Raw genomic sequence first — 26,133 nt, 5'->3', positions numbered from 1 at the left:
TTGACGCAATAGAGAAAATACCATGTCAAAAGATATCAAAGGTTCAAGAAGTTTCCTTGGTGATGCTGGTTTTTGTAGGTGTTTCATTAAAGATTTCTCAAAAATTTCTAGGCCACTCACAAATCTTCTTCAAAAAGATATCCCTTTTTTATGATGACTAGTTTAGTGCCCGTGCGTTGCCACGGGACAACAAACTGATGTCGTTTATCATCATTATTGATCTCCGCCGTTGACTCAACCTCGCTAGTTGTCTCACCACCATCATTGAACGCTTGATCTACCCTTGCTACCCTCATCAATAGCTCAAGTGAGGATCGTCATCCTCCCATAGCCCTAACAACCTCTGCGGGACATAGTATCATATATTCATATTTAACATGCAAAATAAAAGGCTAGATAGACATACATCTAGAATATGCAAAATAACACTTTCTTAATCTAGCCAATAAATTTGATAGCCCTGATAGGTCGTGTAAATACCTCCGTTCTTATGCTAAAATATACACCAATATATAGAAACAAAAATTAGAAAGTTACGGGATAAAAAGCAATCCTACAACCGTGAACATTCTCAGTCTCACTTTCTCCTCACTGCTCACCCCTCCCCCTTTCAGCAAGCCACCGACCATGCTTCCCCATGAAGCCGCCGACGCGTCATGACGCGCATCAGAACGGCGTGCGAGGCACCCATCATGGCCCAACTTTCCACGATGCGCCTTTGAACCCTCCCTCCTAGCTACGCAGTTGTGAGCTGAGATCGAGGGGGGAGGGGGTATAGTGCTCCGTTGGACGCGCGCGCAGTCTGGACGAGGTCATCCACCACGCGGCGGCCCTGCCCCATGACCCCGGCGCAACAGCGCCACGCCGGTCTGAATCTTTTGTGGCAACACCCAGTGCGTGTCGTGTCGAGGAGACCCTTCCACAAACCATGTTCTCTGGGATGGGCGGGGATCGACCAGGAGTGGATCGCGTGGTGCACCACAACGCCGAGATGGTAGGGACATCATTTTGATCACGAGCTAAATGTTCGTGCGTTGCCACGGAACAACATAACAATGTTGCATTAGTTGTATTTGTTCCATCAGCTTCATCTCTTCTTTCGTTGGTTCAAAATTTTCTCGACACACATCTTATTTATCTTACCCAGGTAAGACAACCCCTCTTCTAGCTTCAGTGTCATTACACTATTTTATTCCATATAGTTTCACTATGAAATGATAAGCTAGCTCTTATTTGTCATTCCATATTTTTATGGATTGGTAAGGTTCATTGTAGGTCTATGTTTTTCAAGTATTTGGATTTTGGACTCCCTGTGATTTTCTTGAGCTGAACGTATTGTCATTATCTGATCAAAGCGAGCGTTGCATAAAGCCATAAACATACTGGTTTTCAAAGATGAAAATAGAAAATGCATGAATTCTTACCGAAATCGGATAAGGATATATAGAAACTGAAGAGAGTTCCATTAGTACATGCTTGCCCACCAAATGGATTTTTAACCAGAGACATGTGAGAAATAATCTAAGTGCACACCGAATGCCATATCATTTATTTACAAAGTCATAGTGTGAAACTTTCGAACCAAGTATTGAACCAGTTACTGTTTCAAGTCAACCTGATCTTCGGAAGCACCTCAGGATCAACATATAATTTACTGCAGGAAGAATGAAAAATAAGGGAAAGAGCCTTGAGCCACCCATTAACCCACACACAACATCCAACACAGAAGTTGCAACATGCCAGTCTCGGCTTGTGATCCAATCAGTAAAAAAAACGTCAACAATCTGTAATCTTTACCTGTATAGTCGCATGCGTTTGTTAGAAACCAGCCTGTGCACACCAACCTACCAAGGGCAAGCGTGGTGGAGCACATGCTAGAGGTAGCCGGTCCGTGGTTGGTCCCAACCAACGAACACACTCTGTAATTATACAAGAGTTATAACCATATATGCATATTGCAATGGAAGGAGAAGATATTGTGGAATGTAAACTATGTAATTTGTAAATTGACAACAGAAAACAATGACAGGAACATAGAAGGCATGTGTCTCCTACAACTGAAGCATGTACATCTAGCAAATCAAAGCAAGTATGTATAATTAGTTTGAGGTTAAGCTCACGCATTACCATACATCTTTTTGAAGGAAGAAATCATACATCACCCACAAACTGCAGGAAGAATGAAAAATAAGGGAAAGAACCTTGAACCACCCTCACTATCAAACAACTCTTATGCGCGCCGAGCGTGCTGTTCCCGCGTCTCCAGGGCTTCCATCTGATATACGCCGATGGCAGAGGCCGCAAACTCTTCGAAATCCAACTTTCTGTACTCAAGGGTGCATACCTGGTACACCATCTTGGCAGGTAAGTGGGCATCCCAGTCTAAAAAATCATACAACTCAAGATTTGGAGAAGGCTTACCGTCGTAACAAAGTCGATAACCCTCGAATTATTCACTGCGTCCGTGGAATTCTTCACCAAAGCCTGCAAGTTTCATTTTCCATTTTCAGCAACTGCATGCTGTAAATTAGACTGAGTAACCAATGTAATATTACTAACCGATTTCAAATTTTGCAAGGAGATATAAGCACTCTTATTTGGACCCAGCAATTCAAACTGCTCTTTCAGATAGAACAGTTGATTCGCTGTCTATGTCTTAGCTAGGGCCTGCGTAATAAATGGACATCCGTAAGACATGGCCTCAGGACATAATGGTATGAAACTAACTGTACGAACTAATATATTTATATAACAGCGACCTTTGGTATCTCAAGTACTCAATGCAAAAAAAATGTGGGAAAGAAAATAAATTATGGATTGCATATTGAAGAACAAATTTGCAACAAATAATACGCATAGAATCCTATACGCTTTGTTTTCTTAAGTCTGTTTCAAGTGCATAGTGTATACCCTCAAAGAATACTTCCGCAATGAAGATGAACTGATATAAGCTCTCATAAGCTTGTAGATTATCATATCTAAAGGAATCTTCACTTGTTGTGCATCTCGGATCGATGGGTGACCTGCAGGTACCATTACACAAGTAAACAATTAAGCATCATTCTACAGAAGGATAGTCTTCCTAAGGAGGACATTAATGTACAATAGTGCCAAACAAAATATAGTTCTTACTGAGAGCGTGTGAGGCAGTCATCCTCTTGTGGTAATCCTTATTAAGCAACCTTTTTACGAAGTCTTTGGCTTCAGAAGAGAGAGTAGGCCATGGGGCCTCATCAAACCTTGGTTCTGCCTTAAGGGCAGCTCGAAATATTCCAGATTATGCGCGTACCCAGAAAGGTCGGCTCCCACAAAGCAAAATGTAGGCAATTACTCCAATGCTCCACATATCTCTCTCAGTGCCATAAGATCGATGAAGCACCTCAGGAGCAACATAATACGCACTTCCAACAATGTCATTGAGTCTTTCATCTAAAGATGTAACAATTGTAGTGTGTCACAATACAGTCACATTTAAATGCAGTAAAAACAAAATGTTAAACAAAAATCTGTATGGAAATATGTTAGACTAACCTGGCTTTACAAAGTCAGACAAACCAAAGTCTATGACCTTCAAGGGTGAGTTTTCCTCCTTTGATGAGAATAGAAAATTCTGGGAAAAGGAAACACAAATGTATTTAGTCATTACAAAAGCTTTGTATTGCATCTACTGAAAGAACAAAACTACTCTGGATAAAATAAGAAGTAACAACAATCAGATAACTACCCTAACATCAAAAGGAAAATTCGTAAATAATTTGGGTAGGAAGTAACTCGTAATGCTGGAACAACGAGACATTATTCTGATGAGATACAGTTTCACACCGCGACTTAGTTATATCAGATATTATATGCCTTGTGAACACCATGGTTGACTTGAAGATCAGGTTGTTAGAAATTATACGGGACCAAGTATTGAAATGGTATGCTTCTCCTCATGTGATCCTCCTGTTTCAAGCATGATCCTTGTGTCCCACAATAAAATTATATCAGACGAGATGAACACAATTTCGAACCAGAGAACATAGATCACACACCCCACAATAAAAGAGAGAGAACATAGATCACACCACGAGGGAGGGAAGAAAGGTCGCTCACAGGTTGATGACTGTTGGGGAACGTCGCATGGGAAACAAAAAATTTCCTACGCGCACGAAGACCTATCATGGTGATGTCCATCTACGAGAGGGGATGAGTGATCTACGTACCCTTGTAGACCGTACAGCAGAAGCGTTAGAGAACGCGGTTGATGTAGTGGAACGTCCTCACGTCCCTCGATCCGCCCCGCGAACAATCCCGTGATCAGTCCCACGATCTAGTACCGAACGGACGGCACCTCCGCGTTCAGCACACGTACAGCTCGACGATGATCTCGGCCTTCTTGATCCAGCAAGAGAGACGGAGAGGTAGAAGAGTTCTCCGGCAGCGTGACGGCGCTCCGGAGGTTGGTGATGACCTTGTCTCAGCAGGGCTCCGTCCGAGCTCCGCAGAAACGCGATCTAGTGGAAAAACCGTGGAGGTATGTGGTCGGGCTGCCGCGGAAAAGTCGTCTCAAATCAGCCCTAAAACCTCCGTATATATAGGTGGGAGGGAGGGGGCCTTGCCTTGGGGCTCAAGGAGCCCCAAGGGGGTCGGCCGAGTCCAAGGGGGAGGACTCTCCCCCCCAAACCGAGTTGGACTAGGTTTGGTGGGAGGGAGTCCCCCTTCCTTCCCACCTCCTCCTTTTTTTTTTCTTTCTCTCTTGATTTTCTTCTCCTTGGCGCATAGGGCACTTGTGGGCTGTCCCACCAGCCCACTAAGGGCTGGTGTGTCTCCCCCAAGGCCTATGGGCTTCCCCGGGGTGGGTTGCCCCCCCGGTGAACTCCCGGAACCCATTCGTCATTCCCGGTACATTCCCGCTAACTCCGAAAACCTTCCGGTAATCAAATGAGGTCATCCTATATATCAATCTTCGTTTCTGGACCATTCCGGAAACCCTCGTGACGTCCGTGATCTCATCCGGGACTCCGAACAACTTTCGGTAACCAACCATATAACTCAAATACGCATAAAACAACGTCGAACCTTAAGTGTGCAGACCCTGCGGGTTCGAGAACCATGTAGACATGACCCGAGAGACTCCTCGGTCAATATCTAATAGCGGGACCTGGATGCCCATATTGGATCCTACATATTCTACGAAGATCTTATCGTTTGAACCTCAGTGCCAAGGATTCGTATAATCCCGTATGTCATTCCCTTTGTCCTTCGGTATGTTACTTGCCCGAGATTCGATCGTCAGTATCCGCATACCTATTTCAGTCTCGTTTACCGGCAAGTCTCTTTACTCGTTCCGTAATACAAGATCCCGCAACTTACACTAAGTTACATTGCTTGCAAGGCCTGTGTGTGATGTTGTATTACCGAGTGGGCCCCGAGATACCTCTCCGTCACACGGAGTGACAAATCCCAGTCTTGATCCATACTAACTCAACCAACACCTTCGGAGATACCTGTAGAGCATCTTTATAGTCACCCAGTTACGTTGCGACGTTTGATACACACAAAGCATTCCTCCGGTGTTAGTGAGTTATATGATCTCATGGTCATAGGAATAAATACTTGACACGCAGAAAACAGTAGCAACAAAATGACACGATCAACATGCTACGTCTATTAGTTTGGGTCTAGTCCATCACGTGATTCTCCCAATGACGTGATCCAGTTATCAAGCAACAACACCTTGTTCATAATCAGAAGACACTGACTATCATCGATCAACTAGCTAGCCAACTAGAGGCATGCTAGGGATGGTGTTTTGTCTATGTATCCACACATGTAAATGAGTCTTCATTCAATACAATTATAGCATGGATAATAAACTATTATCTTGATACATGAATTATAATAATAACTATATTTATTATTGCCTCTAGGGCATAATTCCAACAGTCTCCCACTTGCATTAGAGTCAATAATCTAGCCCTCACATCACCATGTGAATTACATTGTAATAAATCTAACACCCATACAGTTCTGGTGTCGATCATGTTTTGGCCGTGGAAGAGGTTTAGTCAGCGGGTCTGCTACATTCAGATCCGTGTGCACTTTGCATATATTTACGTCCTCTTCCTCGACGTAGTCGCGGATGAGGTTGAAGCGTCGTTTGATGTGTCTGGTCTTCTTGTGAAACCGTGGTTCCTTTGCTAAGGCAATGGCACCCGTGTTGTCACAGAACAAGGTTATTGGATCCAGTGCACTTGGCACCACTCCAAGATCCGTCATGAACTGCTTCATCCAGACACCCTCCTTAGACGCCTCCGAGGCAGCCCTGTACTCCGCTTCACATGTAGAATCTGCTACGACGCTTTGCTTGGAACTGCACCAGCTTACTGCACCCCCATTAAGAATAAATACGTATCCGGTTTGCGACTTAGAGTCGTCCGGATCTGTGTCAAAGCTTGCATCGACGTAACCTTTTACGGCGAGCTCTTCGTCACCTCCATATACGAGAAACATCTCCTTAGTCCTTTTCAGGTACTTCAGGATATTCTTGACCGCTGTCCAGTGATCCACTCCTAGATTACTCTGGAACCTACCTTCCATACTTATGGCCAGGCTAACATCCGGTCTAGTGCACAGCATCGCATACATGATAGAACCTATGGCTGAAGCATAGGGGACGGAGCGCATATGCTCTCTATCTTCATCAGTTGCTGGGCACTGAGTCTTACTCAATCTCGTACCTTGTAAAACTGGCAAGAACCCTTTCTTGGACTGTTCCATTTTGAACCTCTTCAAAACTTTATCAAGGTATGTGCTTTGTGAAAGTCCTATCAGGCGTTTTGATCTATCCCTATAGATCTTAATGCCTAGAATGTAAGCAACTTCTCCTAGGTCCTTCATAGAGAAACTTTTATTCAAGTAACCTTTTATGCTCTCCAAAAGCTCTACGTTGTTTCCAATCAGTAATATGTCATCCACATATAATATTAGAAACGCCACAGAGCTCCCACTCACTTTCTTGTAAATACAAGATTCTCCAACCACTTGTATAAACCCAAATGCCTTGATCACCTCATCAAAGCGTTTGTTCCAACTCCGAGATGCTTGCACCAGTCCATAAATGGATCGCTGGAGCTTGCACACCTTGTTAGCATTCTTAGGATCGACAAAACCTTCGGGTTGCATCATATACAACTCTTCCTTAAGGAAACCGTTAAGGAACGCCATTTTGACATCCATCTGCCAGATTTCATAATCGAAAAATGCAGCTATTGCTAACATGATTCTGACGGACTTAAGCATCGCCACGGGTGAGAAAGTCTCATCGTAGTCAATTCCTGGAACTTGTGAAAAACCCTTTGCCACAAGTCGAGCTTTATAAACGGTCACATTACCGTCAGCGTCCGTCTTCTTCTTAAAAATCCATTTGTTCTGAATAGCCTTGCGGCCCTCAGGTAGTATCTCCAAAGTCCACACTTTGTTCTCATACATGGATCCTATCTCGGATTTCATCGCTTCTAGCCATTTGTTGGAATCTGGGCCCACCATTGCTTCTTCATAACTTGCAGGTTCCTTGTTGTCCAACAACATGATTGATAAGACGGGATTACCGTACCACTCTAGAGCAGCACGTGATCTCGTCGACCTGCGTGGTTCAACAGAAACTTGAACTGGAGTTTCATGATCATCATCATTAACTTCCTCCTCAACCGGCGTCGCAACGACAGAGGTTTCCCCTTGCCCTGCGCCACCATCCAGAGGGATGAGAGGTTCGACAACCTCGTCAAGTTCTATCTTCCTCCCACTCAATTCTCTCGAGAGAAACTCCTTCTCGAGAAAAGCTCCGTTCTTAGCAACAAAGACTTTGCCCTTGGATTTGAGATAGAAGGTGTACCCAACTGTCTCTTTTGGGTAACCTATGAAGACGCACTTTTCCGCTTTGGGTTCCAGCTATTCAGGCTGAAGCTTTTTGACATAAGCATCACATCCCCAAACTTCAAGAAACGACAACTTTGGCCTTTTGCCATACCACAGTTCGTATGGTGTCGTCTCAACGGATTTTGATGGTGCCCTATTTAAAGTGAATGCAGCTGTTTCTAATGCATAACCCCAAAATGATAACGACAAATCAGTAAGAGACATCATAGATCGCACCATCTCAAAGTACGATTACGACGTTCGGACACACCATTACGCTGTGGTGTTCCAGGCGGTGTTAACTGTGAAACAATTCCACATTGTCTTAAGTGAGCACCAAACTCGAAACTCAGATATTCACCCCCATGATCAGACCGTAGGAACTTGATCTTCTTGTTACGATGATTTTCCACTTCTGAAATTGCTTGAACTTTTCAAATGTTTCAGACTTGTGCTTCATCAAGTAGACATAACCATATCTACTTAAATCGTCAGTGAAGGTGAGAAAATAACGATATCCGCCGCGTGCCTCCACGCTCATTGGACCACACACATCGGTATGTATGATTTCCAATAAGTCACTTGCACGCTCCATTGTTCCGGAGAACGGAGTCTTAGTCATCTTGCCCATGAGGCATGGTTCGCACGTGTCAAGTGAATCAAAGTCAAGTGACTCCAAAAGTCCATCAGCATGGAGTTTCTTCATGCGCTTTACACCAATATGACCCAAGCGGCAGTGCCACAAAAATATGGCGCTATCATTGTTTACTCTAACTCTTTTGGTCTCAATGTTATGTATATGCGTATCGCTATCAAGATTCAATATGAACAATCCTCTCACATTCGGTGCATGACCATAAAAGATGTTACTCATAGAAATAGAACAACCATTATTCTCAGACTTAAAAGAGTAACCGTCTCGCAATAAACAAGATCCAGATATAATGTTCATGCTCAACGCAGGCACTAAATAACAGTGATTTAAGTTCATCACTAATCCCGATGGTAGCTGAAGTGACACTGTGCCGACGGCGATTGCATCAACCTTGGAACCATTTCCTACGCGCATCGTCACTTCGTCTTTCGCCAGCCTTCGTCTATTCCGCAGTTCCTGCTTTGAGTTGCAAATATGAGCAACAGAACCGGTATCGAATACCCAGGCACTACTACGAGAGCCGGTTAAGTACACATCAATAACATGTATATCAAATATACCTGATTTTTCTTTGCCCGCCTTCTTATCTGCCAGATACTTGGGGCAATTGCGCTTCCAGTGACCCATACCCTTGCAATAGAAACACTCCGTTTTAGGCTTAGGTCCAGCTTTGGGTTTCCTCGGCGGATTGGCAACAGGCTTGCCGCTCTTCTTCAAATTGCCCTTCTTGCCTTTGCCGTTTCTCTTGAAACTAGTGGTCTTATTTACCATCAACACTTGATGCTCTTTACGGAGTTCAGACTCTGCGACCTTCAACATCGCAAACAACTCGCCCGGAGACTTGTTCATCCCTTGCATGTTGTAGTTCAACACAAAGCCTTTGTAGCTTGGCGGCAGTGATTGAAGGATTCTGTCAGTGATAGCTTCTTGCGGGAGTTCAATCCCTAGTTCAGCTAGACGGTTTGAGTACCCAGACATTTTGAGCACATGTTCACTGACAGACGAGTTTTCCTCCATCTTGCAAGCATAGAATTTATCGGAGGTCTCATACCTCTCGATCCGGGCGTTCTTCTGAAAGATAAAATCCAACTCCTGGAACATCTCAAATGCTCCATGACGCTCAAAGCGACGTTGAAGTCCCGGTTCTAAGCCATACAAGACTGCACATTGAACTATTGAGTAGTCCTCCTTACGTGCTAACCAAGCGTTCTTAACATCCTGATCAGCCATAGCGGGTGGTTCATCTCCTAGCGCAGCATTAAGGACATAATCCTTCTTCCCAGCTTGTAAGATTAGCTTAAGATTACGAGCCCAGTCTACAAAGTTGCTTCCATCATCTTTCAACTTAGCTTTCTCTAGGAACGTATTAAAATTCAGGATGACTGTCGCGTGAGCCATGATCTACAACACAAATATATTCAAAGTGGACTTAGACTATGTTCAAGATAATTAGAGTTTAACTTAATCAAATTATATGCTAAACTCCCACTCAAAAAGTACATCTCTCTAGTCATTTGAGTGGTGCATGATCCACTTACACTATCCCAAGTCCGATCATCACGTGAGTTGAGTATAGTTTCAGTGGTAAGCATCCCTATGCTAATCATATCATCTATATGATTCATGATCGACCTTTAGGTCTCATGTGTTCCGAGGCCATGTCTGCACATGCTAGGCTCGTCAAGCTTAACCCGAGTGTTCCGCGTGTGCAACTGTTTTGCACCCGTTGTATGTGAACGTTGAGTCTATCACACCCGATCATCACGTGGTGTCTCAAAACGACGAACTGTAGCAACGGTGCACAGTCGGGGAGAACACAATTTCGTCTTGAAATTTTAGTGAGAGATCACCTCATAATGCTACCGTCGTTCTAAGCAAAATAAGGTGCATAAAAGGATTAACATCACATGCAATTCATAAGTGACATGATATGGCCATCATCACGTGCTTCTTGATCTCCATCACCAAAGCACAGGCACGATCTTCTTGTCACCGGCGCCACACCATGATCATCCACCAATGTGTTGCCATCGGGGTTGTCGTGCTACTCATGCTATTACTACTAAAGCTACATCCTAGCAAAATAGTAAACGCATCTGCAAGCACAAACGTTAGTATAAAGGCAACCCTATGGCTCCTGCCGGTTGCCGTACCATCGACGTGCAAGTCGATATTTCTATTACAACATGATCATCTCATACATCCAATATGTCACATCACATCGTTGGCCATATCATATCACAATCATACCCTGCAAAAACAAGTTAGACGTCCTCTAATTTTGTTGTTGCATGTTTTACGTGGTGACCAAGGGTATCTAGTAGGATCGCATCTTACTTACGCAAACACCACAACGGAGATATATGAGTTGCTATTTAACCTCATCCAAGGACCTCCTCGTTCAAATCCGATTCAACTAAAGTTGGAGAAACCGACACTTGCCAGTCATCTTTGAGCAAAGGGGGTTACTCGTAACGATGAAACCAGTCTCTCGTAAGCGTACGAGTAATGTCGGTCCAAGCCGCTTCAATCCAACAATACCACGGAATCAAGAAAAGACTAAGGAGGGCAGCAAAACGCACATCACCGCCCACAAAAACTTTTGTGTTCTACTCGAGAAGACATCTACGCATGAACCTAGCTCATGATGCCACTGTTGGGGAACGTCGCATGGGAAACAAAAATTTTCCTACGCGCACGAAGACCTACCATGGTGATGTCCATCTACGAGAGGGGATGAGTGATCTACGTACCCTTGTAGACCGTATAGCAGAAGCGTTAGAGAACGCGGTTGATGTAGTGGAATGTCCTCACGTCCCTCGATCCGCCCCGTGAACAATCCCGCGATCAGTCCCACGATCTAGTACCGAACGGACGGCACCTCCGCGTTCAGTACACGTACAGCTCGACGATGATCTCGGCCTTCTTGATCCAGCAAGAGAGATGGAGAGGTAGAAGAGTTCTCCGGCAGCGTGACGGCGCTCCGGAGGTTGGTGATGACCTTGTCTCAGCAGGGCTCCGCCCGAGCTCCGCAGAAACGCGATCTAGAGGAAAAAACTGTGGAGGTATGTGGTCGGGCTGCCGTGGAAAAGTCGTCTCAAATCAGCCATAAAACCTCCGTATATATAGGTGGGAGGGAGGGGGCCTTGCCTTGAGGCTCAAGGAGCCCCAAGGGGGTCGGCCGAGTCCAAGGGGGAGGACTCTCCCCCCCAAACCGAGTTGGACTAGGTTTGGTGGGAGGGAGTCCCCCTTCCTTCCCACCTCCTCCTTTTTTTTTCTTTCTCTCTTGATTTTCTTCTCCTTGGCGCATAGGGCACTTGTGGGCTGTCCCACCAGCCCACTAAGGGCTGGTGTGTCTCCCCCAAGGCCTATGGGCTTCCCCGGGGTGGGTTGCCCCCCGGTGAACTCCCGAACCCATTCGTCATTCCCGGTACATTCCCGGTAACTCCGAAAACCTTCCGGTAATCAAATGAGGTCATCCTATATATCAATCTTCATTTCTGGACCATTCCGGAAACCCTCGTGACGTCTGTGATCTCATCCGGGACTCCGAACAACATTCGGTAACCAACCATATAACTCAAATACGCGTAAAACAACGTCGAACCTTAAGTGTGCAGACCCTGCGGGTTCGAGAACCATGTAGACATGACCCGAGAGACTCCTCGGTCAATATCAAATAGCGGGACCTGGATGCCCATATTGGATCCTACATATTCTATGAAGATCTTATCGTTTGAACCTCAGTGCCAAGGATTCGTATAATCCCGTATGTCATTCCCTTTGTCCTTCGGTATGTTACTTGCCCGAGATTCGATCGTCAGTATCCGCATACCTATTTCAATCTCGTTTACCGGCAAGTCTCTTTACTCGTTCCGTAATACAAGATCCCGCAACTTACACTAAGTTACATTGCTTGCAAGGCCTGTGTGTGATGTTGTATTACCGAGTGGGCCCCGAGATACCTCTCCGTCACACGGAGTGACAAATCCCAGTCTTGATCCATACTAACTCAACCAACACCTTCGGAGATACCTGTAGAGCATCTTTATAGTCACCCAGTTACGTTGCGACGTTTGATACACACAAAGCATTCCTCCGGTGTCAGTGAGTTATATGATCTCATGGTCATAGGAATAAATACTTGACACGCAGAAAACAGTAGCAACAAAATGACACGATCAACATGCTACGTCTATTAGTTTGGGTCTAGTCCATCACGTGATTCTCCCAATGACGTGATCCAGTTATCAAGCAACAACACCTTGTTCATAATCAGAAGACACTGACTATCATCGATCAACTGGCTAGCCAACTAGAGGCATGCTAGGGATGGTGTTTTGTCTATGTATCCACACATGTAAATGAGTCTTCATTCAATACAATTATAGCATGGATAATAAACTATTATCTTGATACATGAATTATAATAATAACTATATTTATTATTGCCTCTAGGGCATAATTCCAACAATGACATGGTGAGAGGAGGAAGCATAGGTAAAAGTGATCCAGGTTCTAGGAAGGATAGCAATCGTTGCCCAAGGCGATCAGTGCATCGAAGTCTTTGGTCTTCCTCCTCCAACCTATTTGCTGGTGTGCCATCATTGAGATCGGCACCACCTCCTCCTCTTGGACGGCCTACCCTCGAAGATCATATATGTTCCTCTTCCTCACCTTGCACGGCCGAGAGGCACGAATGGTCGGTCTCGCCGACATGACGTCCTTCGTCGTGGCGTCCTACCTCAGCCCCCCTCGTCCACACCCGCACCACCCCCAGACCCCTCTCAGCTTTCGACTTCCACATCCCACGCCGCCTGCCCATGAAACACCACCCGCCTGCACCGCCTCGTCCCAAAGGGTGATGGACAAGGTGCGGCGATGGAGGGGGAAACGGCCTGAAGGGAGTTGGGGAGCGGAGACCGGCGAGGCGATAAACGAATCGCCAGCTGATTTGGGCGGTGTGTGGATGGGAGACGTGGGTGGGGGTCTGCGTTTGGATCGCAGGAGGAGGAGGTTACGAGGAAAGTGCGTTTTCGGGTGGTGCGTGGGTTGTTCGAGGTGGGGAGGTAGAGGGTTTTCTCTGTGAACCGGTTTTTTTCTATATTAAATCGATTGGTTTTTGGAGGGATGAAAAAAAATCGGTGAAACTGCTAGCGGTGGCAGTGATAGAAAGGGGGATCGTACGAGGTCGAATCATCACGATGACAGATCCCCCTTTAAATCTCCGATGCCACTTTAGCGTCCCTGAAGTGATGATGCATGTCCTACAGGTGTTGGAGGCTAACGATTGATTCCTATTTTAATACATGGAAGTTGACCACTAAGAATATTGTGGAAGGTAAAAAAACATCAAATTATTCTTCTACAATCCATGCAATAAGCTCACGTCAAACAAATATGCAACTCTGAGCTAACAGAAGGACATTTTGCATTACTCTCTTCTAAAGCCTCTCATGGAATCAGAGTTACATGCTATTCTTATTTGCTACGTTTTCCCATTAGACAACCCTCTTATATGGTTGGAGTTCAAAAATAGATCTTTTGTAGTGTTTTCTATGAGGGAGTCAAAGAGCCTTGGGCATGTGCCTCCACATTTGGCTTGGCTTTATTCATGTCGAACACCAGGTCCGTGGTGCCCATATTTTGCACAGTTAAAGCTATCTCATGCATGTAAGAAACATTAGTAAGTAAACACAATTAGTTCTTTGTTTTCAATACATAATGCATGCAAAGATGCAAAACAGGAGGGAACTAGTGCATTTAATTGTAGATCGTGACATACAAGTGAAAACCAAGGTACACCGAGTAATTGGAAAATATCTAAACATAGATATAAAAAGTACAGAAAATGTATCTTTCAAATAATGTCTTCCCAAGAAGTTAGATGCGGGTACATTATCCTGTTGCAATTGACCTCAAATGAAGATCATAATATTCAGTAAAGAGAAATTAATTGGCATGTCAAATGGTACGCGTACAAGGTCAGTGCCTCCATGGTATGTATGAACGGTATAAGAATAACATATCATTATGTTCTAATAAATGTGCTTAGTCCGTTGAAAAATAAACACCCAAACCCAATATAAAAAAATGCAATAGGGGACAGGGTGAGCCGGTGAGATGCATATACCTTGTTAAAGTTCAAAGAACTTCTGCTCGCAACTACACTTCACTTGATAAAGGTTAGTGGTAGCTAAAGAATTAGTGGCTATCGCCATCCATTCATCATCTCCAGAAATAGTAGCTTCAAAAGTCGGTCGAAGCTCCTATGATGAAGTCATACGAGTATCACCATTTTAACATATATACTATAATCTGAATGTACATGCCAATTGCATGAAAGTAAATTCATTAGCTTGTCATGAAAAAAATATATACAATGGAATGCAATTGTACACCTAGTTACCCACATCATATGGACACAATGATGTACAAGTACAATGGTTGCACATACCATAACTCTCTATGAAGGAACAACTGAAACAGTACTAATAATCAAGTTAAGACAGATATGCCTCAACATAGAAGTGTCAACCTGTTAAACATGGTTCATAGTAAAAGACGAGGAAAGAAACAACCTACTAACCAAGGTCCAAGTACCCTTTCTATTATAAAATACCGACATATGAAGCGCATCGAAAAACACAGTTCAACAAACTGCAGTTTAATCAGCAATATTATCCCATTTGTTTTTCCCTACATAATTATTTCATTAATATGATAAAATGTTAATTCCAGCTATTTATAAATTAAATGCTGGCAACAAATGCTAAATGATCACATACCTTGTTTAACCAAAGAGCAAATTTGTTCTTATCGCCTAATTTCCCATGTGACCCCACACCGCCATCTTGCAAAATTGAGAAATCCATAATGGAGGTCTGCCAGGCAGGTCAGGTCATGTGATTCAAAGGAAATCTGAGAAATCCACAGTGCACAAGTAGATTAGTGATTAGCTAATTACCATTCCCCTTCCTCCCATCGGCTTGCTTCATGGCTGCATCCTGCTTACTTGCTCCTCTCTCGTGCTACATGTCGTGGAGTAACTGACCTACAGTAAAGACACAACAGTACAAGAAGCTCTAAGCTACGGTCGTTCTTCTCCAACTGTTGCGTGCGTGCCTGATGCATCGCGCACCATCGCCAAAGGGTGTGAATCTAGCCGGGAATCGGGAAGCCATGCATCTAGCGACGATATGAGAGTTGGGAGGGAACCAATCAGGGGAAGAGCTGACCTTGTTAGTTGCGCGCGCCGAGCAAGGAGGGAGGGCCTGATCCCTTAGCCGGGACACTCATCCGCCATCCGCTTCTCGTAGTCCTCCACGGAGGTAGAAGGATGGAACCAGGCTCGACGGCGGCCGGATCTGGACGTGAAACGGCGGCCGGATGTGGGGGTGAGGCAGCGACACGTGGGAAGTCCGCAGTTGTCTGGACGCCGATGGAGACCGTGGGACGTCCACATCGCAGGGAAATCGGCAGTACGCATCGGGGACGGTCCAACGACGTGTGAAGAGAAGGATCCCTTAATATGTCATCGACGGCAGGACGGCGGCATCACGTGGAGTGGAGACCACGGCCGACGCTCGCCGATGGAAACCGCGTTGCGTGGTGCCCCGGCGAGCGGCGTCGCAGGTTGAGGCCGCATCACGGCAAGAGTGCTGTGGTGGAGAAGGGTGGCGTCGGATCGCACTGGTCGCGGCGACGACTTTTCCTGTAAAGAGATGGGACCGGGAGGGGAGCGATTTGGGATTTTTTTTTGATAACAACGATTTGGGAGTTGGGAAGGGGGAGACGGCGTGCGTGCTTGCGAAAGTTTTTCTCTATCTACGTTTGGTCGAGGATGGAATCGTGGGCTGTTTTCTGGGCCATGTCGTAGGTGGGGGTGGGGGTCGAACGAGGTGGCCCATCGCGGGATGGTTAGTCGTACGAGGGGAGGTCGAACCATCGCGGAGGTTGAACCATCACGACGGCACATCCTGCTTTTCCCTTTTTTATGATGATTGTGTAGAAGCCTTTGGAATACTTAAGAAGGCATTGATATATACACCTATTGTACAACCACCTGATTGGAATTTGGCTTCCGTGGATGGCCCTGGGGTGGATGTGTAGACACTGGAGGTTCAGGAGCTGGAGCTGGAGCTGTAGGCGCTGATGCTTGAGCTGATGAATTTGGTCTTGCTTGTGTCACTGGCACAACTGCAGACCTAGACTGGGTCCTGAACTGAGTAGTCATAGGAAGAGGCGACTCTTCATCATCATTGTTGGAATGTGATATATGCACTGCATCACCCTCATGCTCGAGCTGCTCAACAGTTGTAGCCAACTGTGTCACTTTGACATCTAGGTCAGGGAATTTAGTCTTCACGATCCTCTCAAGGATCTTTTGGTTCAGCAAGATCTCTGAACTATTCTTCTCCATCCCTTGAATGGTGCTGACAAGAGATGACATATGCTCCTCTCTAGTTCTGAGCTGTGGTGCTAGAGCACCTTTGGTTGCCTTTGCCTCTGCTGCCTCTGCCTGCTGACGCGCTATAGTTGATCTAGGATGGCTGGGTACATCACAACATCATTGTCCTCGAACTCTAGCTATAGCGGCAGGTGTGGACGATCAAGTTGATATGCATGCTTGCCAATCTTGGCATTGTTGAGCATCTGAATGTATGGTGCATACCCACAAGATCTTTTGATATGCATCAGTCCTCCTGACTGTCTCAACTATGAGATCCATCACTCTGATCTTGGTGAGGTTGTCTCAATGGTGCACATGTTGATGGAATACCCTCTGATCATCTTGTCATCTCCTGATTTAGGCATCAGGGTATATCTCATTATGGTGCTCGTAGTTGGTATCCTTGCTTGCAGAAAAGACACAGACAAATTTATGTGTGTGCCGATACTGATGGGGCACAACATTGTACATGTTTGCCATAGTGTTATGATTCATCTTCGACTCAAAGTACACATCCCAATCTCCCTCTTGGGTCTCAGGGAAAAAATGATAGTGGCCCACTCATCTATGATAGACTCATACCGGTGACCTTCCGTCATCCACACTATCCTTCCATCTGGATGGAAATGAGCAGTTGAATAGAATTGCATAATTATCTCATCATTCCAAGCTGTCATCTCTCCACCAACAAAATCTTCAATGTCAATCAGCCTGAAGTTCTCTCTCACATGAGGGAAGTAGTCCTCATGTTCCTTGATGTAATCCTATTCAATATATCTCATGTGACTGACTGCGGGATTCTTGTCCAATAGAACCGTCTCATAAAAGTCTTGCTGCTCCTTAGTGTGGAAACGAGGATCAATAGCAGTTCTTATCCTAATAGAATATGGATCAACTCACCTCCACTTCCTCAGACCTTGATCCCTCCTCTTCTTCATGTCTTCAGCAAGAGGATGAGAAACATTGTGCAATGGAAAGTGTAACCTCAATTTTCTCAGCACAGATGCATCTTCTTCCTCCTCTACAACAACCTCTCTGGATGCAGAGCTCTTGTTCTTCTCTGCTGCAGGTATGTCCCTAGTAGTCTTGTTGGGAGCTACTTCTTTCTTGGGCTTGGATGTTGAAGGTGCAGACCTGCTAGGCATAGCATCTGCCATGAGCTTCTTCTTCTTAGGTGGAGGTGCATTAGCAGTTACCTCTTGTTCTTCTTCCTCAGCAGCTTCTGCATGATCTTCATACATGGATGTTTGTCTTCCAATAACATGCACCACTCTCTTCCTCGCTCTTTTACGCCTGTTAGAGCATATATCTTCATATGTGGTTTTGGTAATTGATGACAATTCCTATGCACTAATGGTTGCCTTAAGTTATATTTATAGGGTTTGTCCATAGACACTTCTTGAAGTCCATCTGTTGGGTTCAAGGAGTTTATATGATGACTAAGATGGTATTCAAGGTATTATCCCAAGAATGGTCATAGAGACACAAGGTTGATAAAGATCGTCAGACAAAGAGTAAATCAAGATGTTCAACACATAAAGCGTACAAGATGTACCGAGAGGGATCAAGTGATCCCATGGTATCGTAAGCATTATCCATTACGTATTTGTGTACTAACCCATGGTCTTCGTGAGAGTTCTATGTGGGGTTAGGTGTGTTTACATGGGCTTGCGTAAAGAGGAAGATCTCATACAACCCATGGAGGATGACGTCAAGTGGTGGAGGATGGTGGCAATGGACTTGTGAAGATATGCTAAAGAGCGGCTCACCCATAGTGTGTATGAGGGAGCAATCAACTAGTCTTCATCAAGCCAACGCAATCAAGAAAGATGGTCCATCTTGAGGAAGCCAAGATCATCGTCATCTAGCTCAAGAGGACGAGGTGCAAGGTATAGGTTTGCCCTTGATAGGTTTTCTGTTTTAGGATAGACTGTTGTACTGTCAAGGGGGGCTCTCAAGTTAGTAGCTTGATCGTATCGTTCGTTGAGAGCTCAAACCATTTGCATCCTTGCATCATACTTCTTGATTCTTGTTTGGTATTTCTCTTTGTGAGTTTTAGAGCTTATGGTCATCTTCATGACACGCTCGAGTTCATCGAAAACGGAGTCATATGCATCTTCTATGATGTTTTCGATGTTCGGAGTTTTTACCGGTCTTATTCGAAGAAGGGTTCTCACCATTTTATTATGGGACTTTTCTCACTTTCTTCTTATTGATATTTCTATCAAGATTGTGTTAGCCCATGTCGTTAGCTTTCCAACAAACTTGGTTTCGTTGAATTCAGAGTCCGTATGCGAAAGTTACATCAGTTTCAGTATCCAGCGGTAGTACCGTTCCTGGTGCCAAGGGTAGTACCGCTCGTGTAGCGGTAGTACCGCCCCCGAAGAGGTAGTACCGCCCCCGGAGTGGTAGTAATTTTTTACTACCGCTCCCTAGCGGTAGTACCGCTCCGTCGGACTGTTTTTTGCATCCTCAGCATGGTTGCTGAACCTACCGAACGATAGTACCGCTCCCATGAGCGGTAGTACCGCTCTGTGCGGGCTGTGAGGCTTAACGGTTAGATTTTCCCCACCTATAAAAGGGGGTCTTCTTCCCCATTGAACCTTATCTCTTTAGCTCGTGTTCTTCCCCCATTGTTTACCTTCTTCGAGCTTGCTAACTCTCAATCCCTCCAATGATTCTTGCTAGTTCTTGAGGGAAAAGAGAGAGGAGATCTAGATCCACATTTCCACCAATCACTTTCTCCTCTAAGTGAGGGGAACCCCTTGGGTCTAGATATTGGAGTTCTTCGTGTTCTTGTTCATTCTTCCTCTCATTTTCCTCCCTAGCATTAGTTGCTTTGGTGGGATTTGGGAGAGAAGGACTTGGGCACTCCGTGTGCCCTTGCCATTGCATTAGTTGCATCATTTGAGTTCTCCACGGTAATACGTGGAAGTGAAGTTTGAGAAGCTTATTACCTTTTGTACTTAGTACCCTAGATATTGTTCTTCGTGTATGCTTTGGCGTCCTAGAAGCTTGGTGGTGTCTCGGAGCTCAATCATTGTGGTGTAAAGCTCCGGGCAAGCGTCCGGGTCTCCAATTAGGTTGTGGCGATTTCCCCGAGCAATTTCTACGGGTATCGGTGACCGCCCCCAAGGTTTTCCATTTGTACGGGTTCGGTGACCGCCCTCAAGGGTCCCTTAGTGGAATCACGACATCTTGCATTGTGCGAGAGCGTGAGGAGATTACGGTGGCCTTAGTGGCATCTTGGGGAGCATTGTGCCTCCACACCGCTCCAACGGAGATTAGCATCCGCAAGGGTTTGAACTTCGGGATACATCATCGTCTCCGCGTGCCTCGGTTATCTCTTACCCAAACCCTTTACTTATCCACTTTACTTTGTGATAGCCATATTGTTTATTGTCATAGATCTTGCTATCACTTAGTTGTTTATCTTGCTTAGCATAAGTTGTTGGTGCACATAGGTGAGCCTAGTTGTTGTAGGTTTTGTGCTTGACAAATTAAACGTTAGTTTTATTCCGCATTTATTCAAGCCTAAACCGTAATTATTTTAAAGCGCCTATTCACCCCCCTCTAGGCGACATCCACGTCCTTTGAATTGGTATCAGAGCTAGGTCTCTGTTTATTAGGTTTAACCACCTAGATAGTAAGAATGTCGACTAGGGGTTTAGGATTCACTGACACTCTTAGTTTCGATGGCACAAATTTTGATGCTTGGGTAATTCGCATGCTTAATCGCTTTTGGGTCTTGGACCCAAATTTAGAGCGAATTTTAGGTATGGGTTTTTCTCCTCCAAAGGATTCTCAAAATATATCTTTAGAGGATGAGAAAAACTCTTATCTCAATGCTCAAGCTTCTAATGTGCTTTTTGATGCTTTGAGCAATGTAGTTATATTTCAACTCATGCCATTCCGGGATGCTCATGAGTTGTGGACAAAGCTTCAAGATAAATATGGTATGTCCAAGATTTGTGGGAATGATTGTTCTCCCTCCACCTCTGGTCGTGTGGTCTTCTCAACTTCATCTACTTCACCTACATGTGGATTGCCACAAGGTAATGATATGGTGAGTAGTGGTGATCATTGCAACGATGATAGTGGGTTTATTGTTGATGATCCTTCATCACTATATTATTGCAATGCTTCATCTTTGGGCATTAACACTTCGAGCGCTCTAAATGTTTTACATGCTTGTGTGGATAGTCCTTGCATATCATGTAAAAACTGCTTGACTAAATCTCTTGATGATATGCTTCCTATATCTTGTTGCGATGATAAAAATGTATATATTTCCTTGAGTTGTTGTGCTAACAATGTAGTGGAAATTCATCACTCCATGGAACAAGATGTGGCCTTGAATGAAGCTTCAAGGGATCCTACATCATCATCTATTGTGACTCACTTTTGCCTTATGGCTAAGGCTTCAAAGGTATCTCCTAATTTGAATCCCAATATATCTCATGATGATGATGTTGATGATAATGGGGATGAGAATAATGATGAAGAGAGTAATAATATTGCATCCTTCAAAATTAAGGGTGAAATGATTTTTAAATCTCTTTATAAGAATAAACTTGCTTGTTCCAACTTCTTGGAAATCATGTCTATTGCCACTGAGGGCAAGAAATACATTGAGGAGTTGGAAGCTCATCTCGAGGAGCATGAGGCCACCATTGAGACAATGGAAGGTCATGAGCGTGAATACGCTAACGAGATCACGGAGCTATCTCAAGCTCTTGAAAATGAACAAACCACCAAGGAATCTCTTGAGGAAACCTTTGCTATAGAATTATCTAGATTAAAGGAATCCCATGATAGAGCTCTCGAGGTGGCTAATGATTTTAGAACTAATAACGGTAAGCTTGAAGTTGCACATGCTAAACTCATTGAGGACTATGAGCACCTCGAAAATGGCTCAAAGGCTATTAAGAGTTCGCTCATCGAACTCACCGAGTCTCATGCTCAACTTGAATCTTCATATGCTGAAGAGCTTGCCAAGTTGCCTTCTCCTCTTATTTTTAATAATGATGCTTGTGCTACTAATTCTACTTCTTGTGAAGCATCCATTTTAAAGAAGAATGTTGAGCTAAGGGCTCAACTCGAGTTGCTATCTAGCAATTATGGGGAATTGGAAGAAAGTCATGTAATGCTCACAAGCTCTCATGATGATCTTCTAGTATCCCATAATGTGCTAAAATTAGCTCTTGAGGCTATTACTACCAAGGTAAAATCGAGTGAGCCTCATGTGGACATTAGCACTACTTCTAGTCAAAAAGCTATATTGCCATGTGCTAGTCCTCGTAATTCCTCTACTCACAATGTTGCTACATCTTGTGATGAATTACTTTCCATGCCTTGTTGCTCTAACAATGAAGCTTATACTTCCTCTAGTACTTGTGTTGATACTAACCATGTAGAGGAAATCAAAGTGCTCAAGGCCCAAGTCACTTTCTTGAAGAAAGACTTGGAAAAGAGTCATGAAGGAATGTCCACACTCAACAATGTCTTGTGTGGGCAAAAATCCCCAAATGACAAATATGGACTTGTATTCAACTCCAACAAGAAGAATAAGTCCAAAAGCTTCAAGAAGAAGGGCCAAGAACAAGTCAAGAATTCAGCCAAGATTATTTGCTTCAAGTGCAAAATTGAAGGGCACCATGTTAGATCTTGCCCACTAAAGAAGAAGCCCCAAAGTCACATGAAACAAGGGAAGAGGCCACAAGTGCACTCACATACTCAACTACAAGTTGAAGAAAGGCCCCTTCCCAAGAAGACCCAAGCCAACACACCTCATGTTGAGAAATCAATAGGGAAGAAATTAAAGGGTAGATGTTGCTACTTATGTCGTGAGAAGGGTCACTTCGCTTCTTCTTGCACGAGAGGTAATTTATCCAACCCAATCATTATTGATGATAGCTATTCATTTGGGAATGATAAGGTTGGCAATGTGTTTGCCAAGTTTGTTGGTACTCAAAGTGGTGTCAAGAAAAGTACCATTTGGGTTTCCAAGCCTATTGTGACTAACCTCTTAGGACCCAACGTGGTTGGGGACCAACAAACTCAAACTTGATCAATAGATGTTTGTGGAGGACATTAGAGACTTGGATACATAATGAAGAATTAAGGGGTCTTCATCATTCATATTTTCTCAAGCCAAGTCATTTGGATTATCGAGTTTCTATCTTATATCCAATGTGCCTCCTTACGGTAACTTCTACTTAAACTGTTTACATTGTTAGTTGCTTGCCCCTTTGCATGTTGTGGTTTTGTACCTTGCATGTGTTTGTACATGTTGTGCTTCCAACTTTCTTATGTTGAGTAATCGAGTATGTGTATGTTGGTTTGCATATCATGTACATGTGAGTCTTGTATTGAGCCTTTTTGCATCTTGTTTGTATCTTTGTTGGCTCTTGTGAGAGATTAATGGATTATCCCATTATGGAGGAGTGATGTGCTTTGCACACCTCACAATCCTATAAATGTATATACATGGGGAATACCACTTAGGATTGATATTTCAAGATTATCTAGTTTCTATGTGGTATGGCTTACTCATGAGAAATTCAAATTCCATATGGTCCATTAATTATCTCTTGTTGGTTTTAATTTGCCACTTGTTAATATTGTTGGGTTATCACATTATGGGGGAGTAACATGCTATGTGCATATTACAAGCCTAGAGAATGTTTACATTTGAGGTATTGCCACTTAGTGTTGATATTGTAAATTATCTTGTTCCTAGGTGGCATGTTTGCTCTACAAGTGTCATTTGCTTGCGTTTTATGGGTAAAGATGATCTTGGATATATTTGCGATCTACCAATGAGTATCATTTCCACAATTCTTCTTGTCCTTGACAATTGGTATTCCCATCATGTGGTAGGAATTGCTAATCGTCTTTACATTGGATTTTGTGTTTCGTTTGTCTTCCTTGCCTCTTGTAGATCTATTTTAACATGTCTAGTGTTTTTATAGATATAGAGAAAGTGATGATCCCATATTGTGCATTTTGTATTTAAATGCAAATTCTATATAATGCACATCCCTTGGGGGAGCTATCCTATTTTCTTTAGAACACTCTCTTTATTCGCCCATTATAAAATCTTTTGATCCCCATCAAGTGTGTGTTGATGTGAGGCTAGTCTTGCTCTTTATGATGCTTTGTGCCATCATGAAAATTTGTCGAGGGTTTGGTTTGTTGGAACCTAGCTCTCTTTTGGAAACTAGATACCTCGTGTTTGTTTTCCTTCAATTGGTATCTTGTTTCCTTTTATTTGGCATGTGTAAATGGATATCTCATTCCGTGAGGTATCTTTTAATTGATATCCTTCAAGTGATAGTTTTTCGTTTGGTATCTTATTATCACTTGATACCTTGTCTTTTGGTGTATTATCAACTTTGTGTTGAGTTGATTCTTGAAAGCCTTGAGCATGCATATTTACTATATATAGCTTCTACTTGCTTTCTTTCTTTGACCCAATATATAAGGGAAACTCCACCTTGTCATAAATTGGCTAAAGTGTGCATGAAATTCAAATTCATATATATGTGCACATATGTATGTGGAGTTTGTCCTATGTATTGTTGGTTTTCTAACTCTTTGGTCCCAATGAGCTTGGGCACCATTTTGTTTGTTGTGTTGTTCCAGGAACAATTGGAGATGCGTTGGATGCTCGGCTCACCTATAAGGAAGGTGTTGAGACCATGTGGTTATTGGAGCCAAGTTAGGATGATCAACGAACAACTATATACTACATCAATCCAATGTTGTCTCGGTAACAAGTATCTACTTCATGCATTCATTTCTTGCAAAGGCCCAATCCTGTTTTTTCTTTTCCAGGTTGCATCATGGTATGAATCTCTTGATTTGTTCTTGTAGTACTTGTTTCCTTTCTCAAAGCATCCGAACGATGATGTCTTATTGCTAGTTGGGATGTCTTTGATGTTCGTATGTTGGAAGTTCATATTGTACAATAAGAAAATATTAGGCCGTGTGCTATTCTTCCAAGCAAAGATCTTATTGATATACTTATGACTTCCTTTTGGATATCTTGTTTGTTCCTTCTTGTAACCATTTCGTGTGTACATCCTTCTTTGTGGATATATATCATCATGATTGTCTTCTACTTAGAATGTTTTACACATGAGAGAATTTACATCTCTAATTGATATCCTCTTTTCTTTCAGGTCCACCGTTGCATTTCCTTTTTCAGTTTTTGGTGGCTTCGTGAAAGGATTTGTCTTGAGTGTGTATCTTATTTTCCTACATATTGATGCACTCTTTAGCCGTGAAGATTATTTTTCCTCATGCTTTTCTTGATGAGGGTTTTTCCATTTCGATTGGTATCCCTCCTCTTGACAAGGTTCTTATTTCCTATCTTCACCATGGGTTGTCACAAGCGTTGGTTCTTATTTTGTTTATTAGTAATCTTGTGAACCCATTTTCTAGTATGTGTGTGTGGGAATGATATGTCTTGCACTTTGTGTCTCATTTCATCAAGACTATGTTGATGAGTAATGCTCATCCTTATCTTAGTCTTCTCAAGTGCTTTGCCATGACTCACACACATTATTTTGGTTGAGCCTATTCTTAAGTTGCTTCTTTTACATGTTGCTCAACCATTTGTTTTGTGCAAGTGATATGCTTATTGTCTCATTTATCTCCTTGCACTCGTTGTGTGTTTTTATTAATTTTGGGGAGCAACGATCCTATTTTGTGCACTTGTATCAAATAAAAAAAATCTCTTATTAGTGCACAAATCATGGGGAGCTTCTCTAGTTTTGATAAAACATTCTGTTGCCTTTATCATAATATCTTTTATTCATGTGGTTCGAAGGACCATATGGTTCTTTGTTCCATCTGGTATCTTTTAATTGCTTGCCTCTATTTTTGTATGTCTTTGTGGCATACGATCCTTTTATTTGCAATCTTTGGGTCCTCAATATAGTTTGTTTTCCTCCAACTACTTATCATTGTATTTGTGTATTTCTTTGCACTCATTTGCTGAGAAGTACACACTTTTTGGGGGATCACCAAATATATTGGCTTTCTAAACTTTGCGTCCATTTTGGCAATCGATGCCAATGGGGGAGAAGTTTAGAGAGTTTACCTTGGATATGTTTAGAGG

At 43.5% G+C, this 26,133-nt stretch overlaps 1 long non-coding RNA gene and 1 pseudogene across 1 annotated transcript; both read right to left on the bottom strand.

Moving 5' to 3' along the window:
- Positions 1 to 2,158: 2,158 nt before the first annotated feature.
- LOC123405566 lies at positions 2,159 to 3,866 on the bottom strand (annotated as a pseudogene).
- A 10,475-nt stretch (positions 3,867 to 14,341) lies between these two features.
- Positions 14,342 to 15,948, bottom strand: LOC123403857. The gene is made up of 3 exons (XR_006611572.1): positions 15,793 to 15,948; positions 15,343 to 15,608; positions 14,342 to 14,823 (listed from the first exon to the last, which is right to left on the bottom strand). It is a non-coding gene; the product is annotated as an uncharacterized LOC123403857 (long non-coding RNA).
- Between the last annotated feature and the right edge of the window lie 10,185 nt (positions 15,949 to 26,133).

Source organism: Hordeum vulgare, chromosome 6H (assembly GCF_904849725.1).
Source record: "Hordeum vulgare subsp. vulgare chromosome 6H, MorexV3_pseudomolecules_assembly, whole genome shotgun sequence".
Lineage (NCBI taxonomy): Eukaryota > Viridiplantae > Streptophyta > Magnoliopsida > Poales > Poaceae > Hordeum > Hordeum vulgare.
Note: the sequence above shows the minus strand (reverse complement) of the source record. Positions and strands in the feature narration are given on the sequence as shown.